This window comes from Cajanus cajan, chromosome 1 (assembly GCF_000230855.2).
Source record: "Cajanus cajan strain Asha chromosome 1, NIPB_CcT2T_4, whole genome shotgun sequence".
NCBI lineage: Eukaryota > Viridiplantae > Streptophyta > Magnoliopsida > Fabales > Fabaceae > Cajanus > Cajanus cajan.
Window position 1 is genome coordinate 60,306,525 of NC_138517.1, and position 18,143 is coordinate 60,324,667.

An 18,143-nucleotide genomic window follows, 5' to 3' on the forward strand; every position below is an offset into this window, starting at 1 on the left:
GCCTTAGGTCTTTTGGTACCCAATATTGGGGTTGTTATGCTTCTTTTATTATTTTTTGATATTTAGGATATGTAGGCCATTGTATTTAGGCCATTAGGTTAGGTTTTGAGGAGAAAATATTAAATATGCAAGTTAGTTTAAATTAGGTCACATTTAGGTTCAATTTGTGATGCATTTAGTGCACATGTGCTAGCCTAAGGTGGGCTGCACTTGATCTGCACCAAATGACATCCAAATTCAACCTAAATGCAACCTAATTTTGTGGCTACACATGGTGATGCCATTGGCAAGCCAAAATTTGAATTCAAATTTTGGCACCAATACACCTAGTCACTTTGTGGCGCCACATTCATCGTTTCCTTGGCTTATAAATCAAACTCTCCTAACTCATTTGTATTCATTTTGAGTTGTATATACAGAGCATTCTACATTTTTGCAAATTACCTCTCAAATTAAGGTCACTTAGAGCTTAGAACTTTAGGAATTCTTAAAATTCCTACTCTAGGTTTATTTACCTTTATGAGGAATCACTTGAGTCCTTAGCTTGAGTGCTTCCAAATCCAAAGGTATAGCACATTCTCAAGGTGTTCTTCAACCATCTTAGACAAAGGAGGAGCTTAAAGAAAGATCAAGAGACTCGGCGCAACTTCTATTGGTGATTTAGATCAAATCCACTAGGAGTCGCCATCAAATGGTGAGAGAAAAAAAATATAAGAGAATGACCATGAGTAAATAATTTAAGAGAGGAAAATGGTGAGCATGATAATAGGTGTAACATCCAATTTTTCAAAAATAATAATATTAGTATATTATTATATTTTTTGGGGTTAGAAATACTTTTATTATTATTATTATTATTATTATTGAATGAGAGAGTATTTTATTTTATATTTTTCATTTATTTACTTAATTGGTTTTGGGAGAAAAGAGAAGTGGGTCAGGAAGTGAAGCGAGTTGGGTTGACCCGGTCCGAGGGAATGTTAAGAAGGGGTTAGCAGATTAACCCTCATTTTTTTGTTTTCATTTGGTATTCTGAAGGCTTGAGAGAAGAGAATAGGAAAAACAAGAGCTCTAAGGAGGAGTGCTCAGGAAGTGCTTAGAAAATGATTCACATTACATCAAAACTAGTCAGATTTATGCAATCAAGTATGGGGAAAAAAAAAGGAATTTTTGTATGCAAAGTCACATGAGGGAATGGGTAGAGGGAGAAAGTTCCCTAGGATTCTTAGTAATTTTATAATGTTTTTTATTTGTATATCTGGTAATTCGGATAAATTCTACTTGTATTAGTAATTGTATTTCTGGTATTAGATGTTAAAAATCGATGTTCTGGGAGAGGGATTGAATTAATTGAAATGTGTCTGTAAGTTAGGGTTCATGAGGGATTGGAGTTTTGCCAATTGGTATTTTGTTTTGTGAAATTGACAATTCAATTAGGTTTTATATTTGTGGGATTACAAGAAAGAATGGGTAGTGGGAGAAACCCCTAAAATTCCTAAGATTGTCCATTTTCTGTTTTGATCCTGAAATTGATGATTTAATTGGATTTTATATTGATTTAAGAATGTGTTTATCGTATTGTTTGGTGAAATTGATGATCTAGATGATAATTGAATTCATTGGGATGTGCTTTGTAAGTTAGGGTTTTTGTAGATTGATAAGCACCCTTAACTTTATCAATTAATGAGTAATTGAGAGATTTTACTTATGGATATACCTTAGTAATCTTGTAATATCTTTCTATGTGATTAACCAAATCGATTTATTTTTGTTCCATTAGAAATTAGACACTTGGGGCTATAATTTAGACTCTAGAATTGTGTAAAAATGTTAAGAATTGATTGAGTTATGTGAGTTATAAGTTCCATCTCTATTATAGTGCGTGAAATATTAAGTTTTGTGTTGTCAACCATGTGAGATAACCTTAAAAAGGATGTGTACAACTCAAGTTATGGTCAAAATAGTGAGTAGAGATCAAGTTTTCAAGATTTACGGTGCCCGGTGCGGGTATTCTATTTCAATTTGCGTTTTTTTTTTACGTTTTGGGACCTTTTTTTTTGGCATTTTTGTGATACTTTATGATTTCTTATTGATGCTTTATAATACTTATGATATGATTGAATGAGTTTGATGTGAGATTGTGAAATATGGTATTATATTGATGGATTTTGATGATGGTTGTGAATTGTATGATGTCCAGTAATGACTATTATATAAATAGATATAAATGGTGTGTATTTGGCTGAGTATATTTGAGTATGAATGGTTTTTATTTGGATGAGTGATATATAAATGTGATTGAATGTGAATGATTGGTAATTAAATGTGTCATGCATTGGCACGAGCATGTGCGTGATACGGTACTAGATGTGTGATGCATCGGCACGTGCGTGTGCGTGACATGGTGCATAATTAAATTGTGATGTGGTAATGGAAATTGAATAAACTTAAAATTGATAATATAAAGTATGATTGACCGAGGTTTAATTGTGTATATTTATTTAATTAATGGTGTATTGGTTGGATTTTCCTATTGTGATTTGTATATGAATATCTTCTTTTCTCACCGAACATTTTGTGGTTGTTTTTAGGTGAGAAAGATTTGGATGTGAGTGACACTGAAGGTGCCGACAAATGAGTTGAGGGATTGCTCTGATAGCGTGACATTCGGGTGAGAGATTTTATTTGTTTTTAATTCCTCAAATTTATAATTGGTCTTTTTAATCCTAGTAATTTCCAAATAAAAAATTAGTACTTATACTCAAATTTTGTCAGGAAATATGTCAAATACTGTCACTTAAAATCTACTTAATAGTGCTCCTATCAATGAAAACATCACATTAAATCTACTTGATGTTGCACAACTATCATAATTATCACTTTTAAATATGCTATTAGTGATTTCAGGGATTAAAACAATATTTTTGAAAATTATAGGAATAAAAAAATAGTTTTAAATTTAAGACCAAAAATAAATTTATCTTAAATTTAAGTGATTAAAAATATATTTAAGTCTAAAAATATCTATTTATACAAATTTTAAATATAAGTTATATATTCAAATAAAATATTTATTTATATATAATTTATTTTAATTTAATTATATATAATAATTTAAAACCTAAAATATTAATTAAAATGAAAATTTAAACTAATGTTGTGATATTTTATTGTTGATAAAATAAAAATGAATAAGAAATGTAAATCATCTTGTGTAATTTAAGCAATTAGTATTAATGATAGTAATAAATATTTTTAGTCAATAATTAAATAGGTCATTTAAAGAATGTGAAAATGAATAAATTATTTTATTTTCTTTTTTAAAATGGTGTTTCTTTTGGTTTTTATTTTTAAAAAATTAAATAAACTTAGTTCTTTGTGTTTGGTTTATTATTTACAAAATAACTCTTAGAAAACATTATACTTTGAAAATAAATTTTGCATAGGTTTCTCTCAAAATGATTTTCATGAAGAGATAAGAAATTAATTTTTCTGAGTTAGAAGTAAAATTTTAATATGACAAAAATATTATATTATCTCTATTTATTTATTTAATACAATAAAAAATCACAATTCAAAGCAACATTTAAAAATATTGTCAAAATATTTATAATTAATTAAATAAATTTATATAATTATGAAAATTAGGATTTGTAAAATTTATGATTTTTAGGAATTATAATTCTTACAAGAAAAAAAAAGCGCAAAATATTGATCGCTTATGAGATAAGGATGAGTGTAACTATATTCACCCAAAAAAATTACATATTGAAGTCAGCAAAACGAATTTGGCTGGTTCATTGATCATTATAGTGGTATTTACAAAGCAAGATTTTTGTGTTCAATGTATCTAAAAATTATAAGGAAAAAAAATATTAATTGAATAAGATCGTAATTTAATTCCAGTTAACAGAAAAAGAAAATGGTTGTTGAATACTTTGATAACTATTAATATTTCCTCATTGCCTAGACGCGAATTTTTTACTGATATATAATTTTTTTTAAAAAAATACCTAAATAACACCTGTACTAATTTATTTATCCAAGTATCACCTTTTACTGTTCACAGTTAGAATTCAGTTCTCGGAGAACCGAATTCTGAGCTTTTATTTTTTTCGTACTCAGAATTCGATTCCCAAATTCTCCGGAAACCGAATTCTGAGTGTGAACAGTGAAAGTTACGTTTTAATATTTTTTTTTTGGTTTGTGGTTCAGGTCGTGTGTTAATTTTGCAACCGAAACGACTCGTTCTGCTTGTAGAACGGCCTGTTCTGGTTGCACTCACAGTCTGTTAATTTTGAAATTGAAACGGCCCGTTCTTAAACTAGAACGAGCCTTTCTAGAGTTAAGTTTTAATGCATAACTTGAATTTTGGAATGACCTGTTCTAAACTAGGGTTTTAGGCCTTTTTAGTAGTTTGGAACGGGTCGTTCTGGTTTTGGAACGGTCTGTTCTGGGCTACCCACAGAATCCAATGCTTCCCTTATAAATACACCATGTACCCTTCATTCTCTTCACTCAGCTTTAGCTTACCTTCACTCCTTCATTTGTTCCCTCTACCCCTACTAAGCCTTTTCTCTAAATAACGTTCATTTTCTTTCAACCCTTCATAAAATGGCTTCTTCAATCTACGTTATTGTTCACTCAGATGGTTCCATTAACCAATGTCCGAATGAAAGAGTCGCCTTCTCCTCCCCATCTGCAAAATTAGTTCGTATCAAGAGAGGAATTACTCTACAAAGGCTACAGAGAGTCATCCACACAAAGCTATATCGACAAGATTCTGAGAGGATGGCTAGCATACATTTTCACTACCCTATTAGACTTGGCCCATGGGTTAGTAACTACACCTGTGTTGAGTTGACTAATGATGAAGACATTGAGGCACTTTTCAATGTTCACGATTCTAATGAACTTCAATCAGGTATTGAATTATATGCTACTTTTACTACAATTGAATCACATCCACCATAAGTTTCACCTTCACCTTCACCTTACGAAATTTATCAAAGTTACCAAAACACTAACCCATCTGGCCCTTCTTGTGATATTCCCTCCAACTACGACGTTGAGTCATACACATAACTTGTAACTGGTCCAATCATGGACCTTAATCAAATACCTTCTCAGCCATTTGACCAAGGTACACCTTCTGTCTCTCAACCCAATGTTCAAACCAACATTGAAGATCATCTTCCTGTTGATCTCCCAACAGAAAATGTCTTTGATCCTTTTAGCGAGGACGAAGACAAAATCCTCTCTAAACATCAAGATGATGATGAAGAAGAAACCCTCCCAGTTCCAAATAATCCAACACTAGAACCAGTAGCCATATACAACCCACCTCCACACTTTTTAGACTTTCCCAATGAAATCTAGCAACAAGACAATGAGTATATCCAATTTTTGGAACGTGAAATGGTTGTGTATCCACCTGGAATATTGTTTGTTGGCCAACGGTTCCAAAAAAAAGAACAAATGCAGGACGCCATAAACAAATTTCACATTGTCAACCATTGCACTTACAAGGTTAAGCACTCAAGCACTACTAGGCTTCTCATGGAATGTGTTCACCACGACTGTGCTTGGAGATGTAGTGGTATATTGCGCATTAAAATTGCATTAACATTAAAATTGCATTAAAAGTTAAAAAAAACATTAACATAGAGTGAATTATATAAGTTTTTTAATCTCCGTAATGGTGTCCAGTTCCACAACGAGGGCGACATCTATTACGGCCTGGATTACGCTATGGAGGTTGTTGCTCAGAAGGATTTGGTTCATCATCAACCATTGGTTGTTGAAATGCTGCTGAAGAACGCCCAGGTTCATTAGCGAATTCTGGTTGGTAAAGAGATCCCATGTATGATTGATGGAATCATGCTTTGGAGTGCAAGAGGTGACATACTCAAAGATCCAAGAGGAGTTGGCTAGACATGAAGGTTTGGGGCAGTCAGGGCCCATCGTGCCCATTGGGCCTGGGAAGGCCCAAGTTGAACTTTTCATGGGCCATATTTTGTATAGCTAATTTCATATGTTTTGTATACATCATGTTAGTATAGGTATCATATATTTTGGTCTTGTATTTTGGACCACATAGAGTAGCATTTTAGGTTTTAGGCTTGTTGGGCCTAGTTTTGGGCTTCATGGGCCTTTGGGCTTTTGGTACCCAATATTGGGCTCATTTTCATTCTTGTAATTTTTCCTTTCCATTGTATTTGTTGGACCATTGTATTTGGGTCATTAGAGTAGGATTTAAGGAGGAATATTAGTTTAAGAGGATTAGGCAAAATTAGGTTTAATTTAGCATGCATTTAAGTTGCATTTTGAGTCACATGGATTATGCCACCTTGGCTGAACATGTGTGACTTAAATTCAACCCTAAATGCACACTAAATCAAAGCCAAATGCACCAAGCACCCATGGGACCGGTCATACACATGTGTGACAAGTTTTGAATTCAAATTCAAATTTGAATTCAAAACTTGGCGCCAACATGGTGGCCACTCATGTGGCGCCAAGTGTCCACCTAATTTTCGGAAGCTATATGTTCCCTTCTTCACCTTATTGTACTCACTTTGACATTTATGAAATTTGAGAGCCATAATTGCCGAATTTCTTCATCAAAGTCACCTTGAGAATTCTCCTTCAAACCTTAGGAACTTACCTTCTTCCTTCTCTTTGAAGTGAGCATTCCATTGTTCCTTAAGCTTGGATGCTTCCATCCAAGGCTTAGGCCTATCTTCATCCGTGAATCCTTCATCCATCAAGTGTTCATTTCGTTGGTTTCCATTTCCTTGAAGGAGATCCGTGCATAAGGAGAGCTAAGGAGAAGAACACCTACCACTTCTCCTAACCTTCTCCATCATTTTTGGTATCAAGAGCAAGGTTCTTCAAGGAGATAAGTGCTTCATCTTTTTGTGTCCGAATTTGTGTTGTTCATTGTGTTCTTCTTGTCTTCTTTGAGTTTCTATTCGGATCTAAGTGTTTTAAATCAAATTTGTTCCATAGATCCATTGTTGATTGTTCTTGATTTTCTTCCACAATTAATGTTTTAGGAACTATTTGCTTGTGCTTATTTTGAGTTTATTTTGAGTCTCTCCATTCCTTGTATGTGTCCGTGATTGGACCTCATGCATTGCATTTAGATTTTGGTTTTGAATCTATGTTTTGTCTTAGAAGTTTGTGTTTAGTCTTTATATGTTGCAAATTCCTTGAATAGCATGTTTAACCTAGTTTTATTTTGAACTTTGTGTCTACATATTGCTCTCGGTTTTGCTTCTCTTTTGCCTACCTATATGTGCTTTTGCTTTTGCCTTATTGTGTTCATAATTTGCTATTAGTCCTAGCAAGTTTCTTTAGAGTTAGGTTTCCATTGTGTTCTTAAGTTTTCAAATCACTTTCCATTGAAAATCTTATAAAAATTTTTGACTCAAATATTTAAGTACTTCATTCTACTTCTAGTGCACTCTTTCTTGTGAATTCAATTTTTTTTAAAAAAATTAGAGGCTGAAAACAGAGATAAAACAGAGCCTAAAACAAAAGAAAAGACCTAAAGTTCAAAAGAAAAAGAGTTCAAAAGGAATCCAAACCAAAACCTAAAGACTAGTGCACTAGTTTCTCAAGTTCTCTTGAATTTTGACCTAATTTTTGGCTAACTTGTAGTCTCGGTTTCTATAGCTTGGAATCTTAGAAAAATTTGAAACAAAAGGTAAATATACTCTCTGGACTCTTAACTTGAATATAGAAAAAGAAAGAATTTAAAAAAAAATAGAGAAAGCATTTTAAAGTGAAAAAGCCGAGAGGTGTTCATTGATAAAAATTCATTTGATTCCTTCCAAATTGTGCTTTTATTGCTTGTCTAGTTTTCTTTCAATAATTTCCCTGTGCTGGAAGTGGCCTCAAATCCTTGTTCAAGGATCAAGCATTGCTCAACAAAGAGTAGGAAAAGTTTGGACACTAAGACCTAAAAATTTGACCTAAATTAGTGACCAAAACTTCTCCTAAACTTCCTTCACTTGAGTGACCATTCCTTTCACTTTGTGAGGCAGCCACCATTAACCTCTTTTGTTGTGATTCTTTGCAGGTCCAGGAGCATCAAATTTGAAGGATTAGTGGCGGATTAAGACACTTAAACAAGTGTTAGAAAAGTTGAACACAAAACCGTCACTAATTGGTCACCAAAACCGCCATTTATTGCTTTCTAGGCTAGTTTAAATTTTTCAATCTCTCTTGTATTTTAAAATCAATTTGTAAAGCTTGGAGGGAGTATTAAGAAGCTGGTCAGGTATATCTAAATCCTTGTTAGCATCGTCACGTGTAGTGCTAGTGGAAGTGGCTTGGAAATTTCATATGTTTCAAGCTTCCACTTAGGATATCTGACTAGTTGCTTACATTGTTTCCTTTAAGTTCTTTGTCTTTTAATTGCTTTATTTTGCTGCCTTGAAACGTCTAGACTTGTGTAGTTTTACTTGCTCACGTTTAGTTTAGTCTCAAAAACAAACAAATTGTGAAAAAGCATTCAAAAATTTTGTGAAAAGTTTTGGGGAATTGGAAGTACCACAAAGGAGTTTAGTGATTTCCACTTGAAAAGGCTTGGTTATTAAGTGGCTCTTTGTAGCTCACCTCCCTTGATAGTGCAACTTGTACACTTAGACTTCCAAGTGCTATTTTCATTCCTAGAAAATCCCAAAAACATTTTATAACTTTTTGCATAGCATATAAAATCTTATTGCTTAATCATGAGTCAACATTCTCAAAGTAGTAGTGACTTTGAATCTCCTAAAAGTTTTAAAAGAATTGTCAAGGAGGTTGAGGCACTAAAACTTTGGAAGCATGATGAAATACTTCAAAAACAAAAAGAAAAACTTGAAAAGGAAGTACAAATCATGGCTTTAGAACAAGAGATTCAAAAGATTAAGCAATGAGAAGAAAAACTTTTGAAAAGATTAAATAAAAATAAAAGTCCAAAAGGTTCTTCTAGGAGCTCAACCAAGAGCTCCAATGATTCTCAAAGTCAAAATAATGATGGTAGTATACAAATGGATGCTTACTATCAACCCCCACCTAGGAGAGTCATTAAAGAACACAAAGTGAGGGAATCAAAGGTTGATCTCCCTTACTTTCATGGAAAAGAAGATGTGGATGCCTACTTGGATTGGGAAATGAAAGTGGAGCAAATCTTCACTTGTCACCAAGTAGGTGAAGAAAGAAAAGTTCCCTTGGCCACCTTAGCTTTCCAAGGACAAGCTATGTATTGGTGGACATCCTTAGAGAGAGAGAGAAGACTTCACAATGACCCTCCAATCACTTATTGGAATGAGTTGAGGAGTGCTATGAGAAGAAGGCACATACCTTCTTATTATAGTAGAGAGCTTATGGATAAGCTCCAAAGACTGCAACAAAAGAATATGAGTGTTGAGGAGTATAGACAAAAGATGGAGTTGTATCTCATGAGGGCTGGCATAAGGGAAGAGGAAAGATTGACCATTGCTAGGTTTTTAAGTGGTCTAAATTTTGATATAAGAGATAGAGTTGAGTTACTCCCTTATAGGGACCTTGATGATTTGGTCCAACTTTGTATAAGGGTGGAACAACAAAATTTAAGAAAAAATTCTTTAAAAGGAAAAATTCAAGCTAACTCTTATATCAAGAATGACTACAAGAGGGAGGGTCAATATGACTCTTCTAAAAGCTCTAGTAAAGGTCAAGAAAAAGAAAATGAGAAAAATAAAAATATTGTCACTTCTAGTAGTAAAACTAGTGATATCAAATGCTTTAAGTGTCTTGGGAGAGGCCATATAGCTTCTCAATGTCCAACTAAAAAGGTCATGATTTTGAGAGGACAAGACATTTATAGTAGTCTTGATGAATCTAGTTCTACCACTTCAAGTGGTAGTGAGACTAGTGAGGAAGATCCTAAAATTGAAAAGTTGTATCCTGTGGATGGTGATCTTCTTATGATCAAAAGGCTTCTTGGAAGCCAATCTTGTCCCACTTCACTATCTCAAAGAGAGAACATCTTTCACACAAGATGTTTAGTTTCTAAAAGAACTTGTTCTCTCATTGTTGATAGTGGATCATGTTCTAATTGTTGTAGTACAAGGTTGGTTAACAAGTTAGCCCTTACCACCATTCCTCACCCTCACCCTTATAAACTTCATTGGCTCAATGAAGGTGAGGAATTGGAGGTGAATCAACAAGTGAAGGTCAAGTTTTCTATAAGGGATTATAAAGACAAAGTTTTATGTGATGTAATCCCTATGGAAGCTTGTCATATTTTGCTTGGTAGGCCATGGCAATTCGATAAACAAACTATACATGATGGCCTTACTAACAAAATAACCTTCACTCATAAAAATAAGGAAATTGTTTTTAATCCTTTAACACCACCCTAAGTGTTTGAGGATCAAAAACAAATGAAAAGAAAAAGAAATAAAGAAAGAAAAGAAGTAAAGAGTGTGGAAGAAGGGGATTCCACTAAAACCTTTGTGACCAAGGAGAGTTATTTTATGACCAAACAAGCCTTGCAAAGAACTCTCTTTAATCATAAAAGTTTTGACTCTTATCCTAATGCTGCCACTAATCTTAAAATTGAGAATGAGGAACAAAATCAATTGCAAACAAAGAATTCTCAACTTCGGGATATAGTGAAGAAGGAGAGGACTATTTTTAGTTTTACTCCTTATACTACTTCCTTGGAGGTGCACAAGGGAGAAAGTATTTTTGTGGTCTTAATAAAGCACCCAATTTTTGGTTTACATTGTTTGGTAGATACAACTTGTAATAATCTATATTCTATGTTTGCTTCTATGGGAAGATCTTATTCTTTTGAACTTAATATGATTCCTTCCCTACAAGACAAATATAGTTTATATGATTATAAGTATCTAGCAAACAATCAAATCCAAAATTGTTTAGGATGTTTTCTAGTAGTTTTTTCTTTATATTTTAGGAAAAGCCTAGGTTACCATTTAGGGTACTTTAGGCAAGATATTGTAGTGTTTAAAAATCAGTCTTTTCATTGTCTTAGTCATAGTGTTCTTACATTTTTAGGTTTTACTTCTAGGTTATGTTTAGAAGAGGAGCCTATTTCTAGAGAGTCTAATATTTTATCTTTCTTTGTTAGGTTAGATACTAGGACTCCTCTTAGGATCCATGATCTTTTATTTTACCATGTTACTTCTTATTCCTTGCATATTTTATATGTAGGTGTTAATTTTTCTTCTTCCATTCATCCTCGAGATTTGAGGACAAATCCTTTTCAAGAGGGAGGGGATGATGGAATCATGCTTTGGAGTGCAAGAGGTGACATACTCAAAGATCCAAGAGGAGTTGGCTAGACATGAAGGTTTGGGCCAGTCAAGGCCCATCGGGCCCATTGGGCCTGGGAAGGCCCAAGTTGAACTTTTCATGGGCCATATTTTGTATAGCTAATTTCATATGTTTTGTATACATCATGTTAGTATAGGTATCATATATTTTGGTCTTGTATTTTGGACCACATAGAGTAGCATTTTAGGTTTTAGGCTTGTTGGGCCTAGTTTTGGGCTTCATGGGCCTTTGGGCTTTTGGTACCCAATATTGAGCTCATTTTCATTCTTGTAATTTTTCCTTTCCATTGTATTTGTTGGACCATTGTATTTGGGTCATTAGAGTAGGATTTAAGGAGGAATATTAGTTTAAGAGGATTAGGCAAAATTAGGTTTAATTTAGCATGCATTTAAGTTGCATTTTGAGTCACATGGATTATGCCACCTTGGCTGAACATGTGTGACTTAAATTCAACCCTAAATGCACACTAAATCAAAGCCAAATGCACCAAGCACCCATGGGACCGGTCATACACATGTGTGACAAGTTTTGAATTCAAATTCAAATTTGAATTCAAAACTTGGCGCCAACATGGTGGCCACTCATGTGGCGCCAAGTGTCCACCTAATTTTCGGAAGCTATATGTTCCCTTCTTCACCTTATTGTACTCACTTTGACATTTATGAGATTTTAGAGCCATAGTTGCCGAATTTCTTCATCAAAGTCACCTTGAGAATTCTCCTTCAAACCTTAGGAACTTACCTTCTTCCTTCTCTTTGAAGTGAGCATTCCATTGTTCCTTAAGCTTGGATGCTTCCATCCAAGGCTTAGGCCTATCTTCATCCATGAATCCTTCATCCATCAAGTGTTCATTTCGTTGGTTTCCATTTCCTTGAAGGAGATCCGTGCATAAGGAGAGCTAAGGAGAAGAACACCTACCACTTCTCCTAACCTTCTCCATCAATGATTGTGCTGAAGATGGAGTTCTAAAATCTACTCCAAATAAATTTGTAAAAAAAATCATCTGAAGTTGTTGCAAACAAATGCCTTCTATGAATTATGTTTTAAAGTTAGCGGAAAAACACATAGAAGGGGGGGGTTGAATATATGTGTGTGTACGAAGGAATTTTCAAATCATTTTTGCAAGACTAATATTCTTCGTCCAATGCATTTTTAAACGTCAGACTATTATGCAGAATTTGTTTAACAAAAAGTCAATGCGTCTGAAGGGTTTATCGTCTGCTAAGGAAAATGTTTCAAAATGATAAATATTGAAGTTCTTACATTTTCCTTTTCAAGATAGTTTCGTTTAAGGACAAGCAGTAGATAAAGCTTTCAGTGTAATATATCTATTAAACGAACTTGCGTCTTCGTCTGAAAATAGGTTTTAACTGTATGTAAATATTGGACGAAGTTTTTCACAAAGATTTACTTAGTAAGGAAGATTTGTTCTTAGTTAAACAGGAAAAGTAATGAAAACATTTTATATTGGTTCGCTCAACTAAGCTACGTCCAGTCTCCTTCAACTAAAAGGTTCCACTACATATCAAATTTAAGAACATTTGAGTATTGTTGTCCACTCCTGGACCTGAGTATTCTTGACCACTCCTGGCCCAAGTATTCTCGACCACTCCTAGCCCGCCAGCTTCACTCACCAGCGCTAGTTTTCTTACACCACTTCTGGTTCAAGTATTCTCGACCACTTCTGGCCGGCCAACTTCACTCACTAGCACTAGTATTCTTAAACCACTTCTGGTTCAAGTAATCTCGACCACTTTTGGCCCACCAGCTTCACTCACCAGTGCTAGTATTCTTAAACCACTTCTGGTTCTCCAAGTATTCTCGACCACTCCTGGCCCGTTGGCTTCACTCACCAACGCTAGTATTTTCTTATCAGCCACTTCTGGCTAGCCGTGAGTATTCTTTAACAAGCCCCTCCAGGCTTTACAAGTATTCTTTTCTTAGCCTCTTCAGGATTTACACATGATAGATTTGTATTCAGGTTTGAGTGTTTGGATTACTCTCACAGAGAGGATTGGGAACTTTCTACACCCGCTAAGGTTTCACTACCTTAGTCCTACAAAGGCTTATGTTTGAGTGTTTGGATTACTCTCACGGAGATGTACATAGGTTTACAACACTCACTAAGGTTTGTTCATAACTGACATTTTGAGCACCTTAATCTATAGAGATAACAATGCAATATTACATTGAGTATATGATTACGAACGTTCATCTCTGGTTCCTCTGTCTTGTGGGCTTGATACCATCTCTCTCATCAAATGCCCAGGGCAAAGCCTATGATTATCCCTTCATTGCTTCTTGCCCCCCTTTTTTTGGTTTGATGTTATTGTATACTTATAGGCTTGTAAAATTTGTCTGTTGCATATGTCCGTTGAAGCTAATATAGTCATTCATGACTAGTTTGATCCTTTCATTTAATGCATTTGGTCTTGCATTAAATGTTGCTTTCGGTTCTTAGACATTTCTTGTATTCTTCTCTGTCCTGTTGCAGCAGTGTTTGACTTTATTTGAGACTAAGAAATTATTTGTCTTTTTTTGGTCATAAAACAATATAGTCGTGTCCTTTTCTAAAAAAGTAATGCACTTTTTCTGACGCATGCGTGTTCTATTTTTGCGTGCTTCTCTTCTTCTTTGTTTCTTCATTTAGATCATGCATTTTACGTTGAAAGCTTTTGTGTGATCATGGATAATGCTTTGAGTAGTCTGTTGAGATTTGATAAGTGTTTACGCGACAGTCTTCGTCTGCGTCTTTTAATCTCATGCGTCTCTTGTCTTTTTCTTCATCTGAGTATTTGATGTTGATGCTTTGGCTTCTGATATGGTCTGGTCAGTATTGTAGACAAACTTGTCTTCGTCTAGAGTATCTTTTAGTCTGTGCTTCTCTTGATCTTGATGTACGTTTGAATTTCTTCTATCCATAGACATATGCCACGTCTGATTTGTGCTTTAGAGTAGTTGCACTTGACACAACTTTGTCTAGATATTTTAGTGTCTCATTCTAGTGGTAGTCCTCTTCCGTCCATGAGAAGACTTCGTTTTTATGCTTGATTAGCCATCATCTGGTGCTTCCATCTAGTTTGTATAATCTTCATAGATTATTGCATTTAATGCCTTTGATTTTTCATTAAATGTTTGCTTGCTGAATCTGCGCTTCACGTGATCTTTTGTACTATATGTTTTCTTTTCTGACGAATATTAAGATGTCTCTGTACTTCCCTGATACTGTTGCTGCAAAGGCGTTGTCCTTTGTTGGCTGGTAGGTGTACTTGCTCTGACACATGCGACTTTGATTTGTGAATAATCACTAGTCCATTTTTCCTTTCTCCCTTCTTCTATTTTGATGACTTCATGTGTTCTTCTGAGAGTGTGGATGCTGAGTAGTTCTTCCCGTTGTGACTTCAGACGTAATCAAACCTTCTTGTTTTTTTTTTCTGTGTATGTCTGGTCAGTTGTGCACGCTCTTGACTCCGTCTAGGATGCTTTGACTTAGTTTTGTCCAACATCTTGGTTGTTCGTGCCCTTACATGTATTTCCTTGTGTCCGCGTTAGTGGGTGTCTTCGTCTGATGTATTTTCTTCCTCAACTTGTATATTCTCTGTTCTTCAGCTTGCCTATACTTATGTCTTTATCTGAAATACTAATACACTTGTTAGAAATAACAATATTTATTATATTTGTCTCATTCAAAACCTTACTGGGAATTGCTTCATTTGACTTAACATGTTTTCTTGTGGGGTGATGTGTGGAGGATTTGATACATGCTGATGAGTCTCTTTATACGATCGCGTGGAAGTTGCACTTGTTTCAAATGTTGTGGAAGTCCTTCGTTGATGATGGGTCCTTGGATCTTGTAGTAGTCGTGGCACAGATAGTAAATAGATGGAATTGGCCATGTACCATTCCATGTATTCTCGTGTGTGGAACAATGGGCCTTTCATTGGATGACCCATCAATGTGTGCTCACGTCTATTGTTCCATATGTCGATCCATTGAGCATGTCTTGTAACCCAATTTTCATCTTGTCTTCCTCTCATGTCAATTTTGTGCAGGTTATCCAAATTATTGGGTGGAGAAGGGACATCTTGGAAGAGACAAAATTGCAATTTCACTCTATCAAATTGGTGCCATACAACAATTGCAAAACAAATGATGGGGTACATGATGTCCATAATTGAGCATCTGTATATGTAACACCCCAGTTTTTATTTCACTTTTTATTTATTTATTTTAATTGAGGGTATTTTGGTAATTTTATAAAGGTGATAGGGGTGATTTAGTAGCTTGGAACGGGCTGTTCCGAAATTGGAACGGGCCGTTCCAAACTACCAAAAGGTATATGATTTAGTAGCTCGGAACGAGCCGTTCCGGAATTGGAACGAGTCGTTCCAAACTACCAAGTTGTGTGTGAGTTAATGATGGAAGAGCATGGGCTAAAGGCCCAACCACTAGAGCAATGGCCAGGAGGTTACTTGAAGATTTGACTGCTTCAGAGCTTAGTGGGCCCAATGGGCTTGGTGGGCCTAGGGTGCTTCTCACTTGGGTTTTAATTGATTGAACACCATGTTTAATTGTATTTTTTTAGTATAGGAATTTACTTTGTTGTTGGTCTTGTATTTTGAGCATAGATTAGGGTTTAGGTGTCTTGGGCTTAATTTTGGGCTTCTTGAGCTTTGGGCTTTTGATACCCAATATTGGGCTCATTCTTCTTCTTATATTTTTTCCTATTCATTGTATTCATTAGACCAATGTATTTCGGTCATTAGATTAGGATTATATGAAGAATACATTAATAGGAGAATTAGGTTTCATTTATGCATCATTTAGAGGTAATTTGAGATGAATTTGAGTCACATGGATGGCATGTAGTAGTTCCGGCCATGTGAGCTCAAATCCACTTCAAATCACTCCTAAATGACACCTAAATGAAGGTAGCAATCCGGTTTAAGCATGTGAGTGGCCAAAGTTTGAATTTCAAATTCAAAATTTGAAATTCAAACTTGGCACCAACTTTGCCCACTTGGTTGCCGCCAAGCTTGACCTAATTTACCTCCTATAATTGTATCTCTTCCCTCCTTGTAAAGACACTTTTGAATATATGAGAATTCCTGAACAAATACTTCAGCCAATTCCCTCAAGAGTCACCGAAAATTCCAAGAGAGAAAACCTAAGAGAATGCCTTCAAAAAACCTTAGGAAAACCTAGTTTTCCTTCCCTTTGAAGTGTGCAATCCTTTGAGTTCATGAGCTTGGATGCTTCCTTCTTCCATTTCCGCAGATTGTTCTTCATCTTCACGAGTTCTTCAAGTGTGTTCTATCTCCATTGAAGAAGATCCGAGCCTAGGAGGAGTTTAGGAAGAGTTTGAGCTTCACTCCTACTACTCACCTCCATCAATTTTGGTATCAAGAGCAAGGTCTTCAAGGAGATAAGTTCTTCATCTTGTTTTTGTGTCCGTGCTTGTGTTCTTGTATTTCTCCTTGTCTTGTTTGAGTTTCTCTTCGGATCTATATGTTTTAAGTCATATTTTGTGTTCATAGATCCATGGTTGATTGTTCTTGATTTTCTTCCACAATCAATGTTTTAGGAACTATTTGCTTGTGCTTATTTTGAGTTTAATTTGAGTCTCTTCATTCCTTGTATGTGTCCGTGATTGGACCTCATGCATTGCATTTAGATTTTGGTTTTGAATCTATGTTTTGTCTTAGAAGTTTGTGTTTAGTCTTTATATGTTGCAAATTCCTTGAATAACATGTTTAACCTAGTGTTATTTTGAATTTTGTGTCTACATTGTTAATTCGGTCATACTCCATTTGTGCCTACCTATATGTGTTTTTTCTTTTACCTTATTGTGTTCATGATTTGCTATTAGTCCTAGCAAGTTTCCTTAGAGTTAGGTTTCCATTGTGTTCTTAAGTTTTCAAATCACTTTCCATTGAAAATCTTATAAAAAAAATTTTGACTCAAAATTTCAAGTGCTTAATTCTACTTCTAGTGCACTCTTTCTTGTGGATTCAATTTTAAAAAAATTAGAGGCTGAAAACAGAGATAAAACAGAGCCTAAATCAAAAGAAAAGACCTAAAGTTGAAAAGAAAAAGAGTTCAAAAGGAATCCAAACCAAAACCTAAAGACTAGTGCACTAGTTTCTTAAGTTACTTGAATTTTGACCTAATTTTTGGCTAACTTGTAGTCTCGGTTTCTATAGCTTGGAATCTTAGAAAAATTTGAAACAAAAGGCAAATATACTCTCTGGACTCTTAACTTGAATATAGAAAAAGAAAGAATTAAAAAAAAAATAGAGAAAGCATTTTAAATAGAAAAAGCCGAGAGGTGTACATTGGTGAAAAATCACTTGATTCCTTGTTATTTGTTTTGACTACTATTTGTTCTATACTTATCCAATTGCTTTCAATTTTTTTTTGTTTTGTTCATCTACTCTAGTACCTATCTAGGAAAATTCCTAACTGAGTGCTAGCTTTATTTGGAGTCTTATTTTCCAGTTTTACTTGTTGAACCTCTTTGAGTCTTGTCATATATACATATTACTCTTAACTTTTGGTATAAGCCTTCCAAATTGTGCTTTTATTGCTTGTCTAGTTTTCTTTCAATAATTTCCCTGTGCTGGAAGTGGCCTCAAATCCTTGTTCAAGGATCAAGCATTGCTCAACAAAGAGTAGGAAAAGTTTGGACACTAAGACCTAAAAATTTGACCTAATTTAGTGACCAAAACTTCTCCTAAACTTCCTTCACTTGAGTGACCATTCCTTTCACCTTGTGAGGCAGCCTGATGGAATAACACTAAGGCCGAGAA